Source organism: Penaeus monodon, chromosome 32, assembly GCF_015228065.2.
Source record: "Penaeus monodon isolate SGIC_2016 chromosome 32, NSTDA_Pmon_1, whole genome shotgun sequence".
Classification (NCBI taxonomy): Eukaryota; Metazoa; Arthropoda; class Malacostraca; order Decapoda; family Penaeidae; genus Penaeus; species Penaeus monodon.
In genome coordinates this window covers 22,507,448-22,507,810 of record NC_051417.1, presented here as the reverse complement: position 1 = coordinate 22,507,810, position 363 = coordinate 22,507,448, and positions in this window count along the sequence as shown.

The following is a 363-nucleotide window of genomic DNA, read 5'->3' as shown; positions in this document are numbered from 1 at the left end:
ATTTTACACCAAAACAATAACTATAGGTTTAGCATAACATAAATTCATAAATCCTTTGTCACCAAATACTCTTAACTTCATGAATCATTGCTATCCATAATATACTCTTGTGTGCGTGGCCAACAAACCAGCGTTCAGGAAAAAGGTTGGCGAGTTGGTGTCCCTCCCGCAGCGAGCCCTATGGAACGAGGTAGTTTCGTTTGCGAGAAAAACTTTGCCGCATGTACTAGTACGAAGGGCCGTTCCTTGGTTATTCAGTCTTATGTTTTGTTGCATTCTGGACTTAGATTGTACGAGTCCTAGTGTTGACGGTGAGGTATTATGAGAAGTTATTGAAATCAAGAATAACAGATAACATTTGAG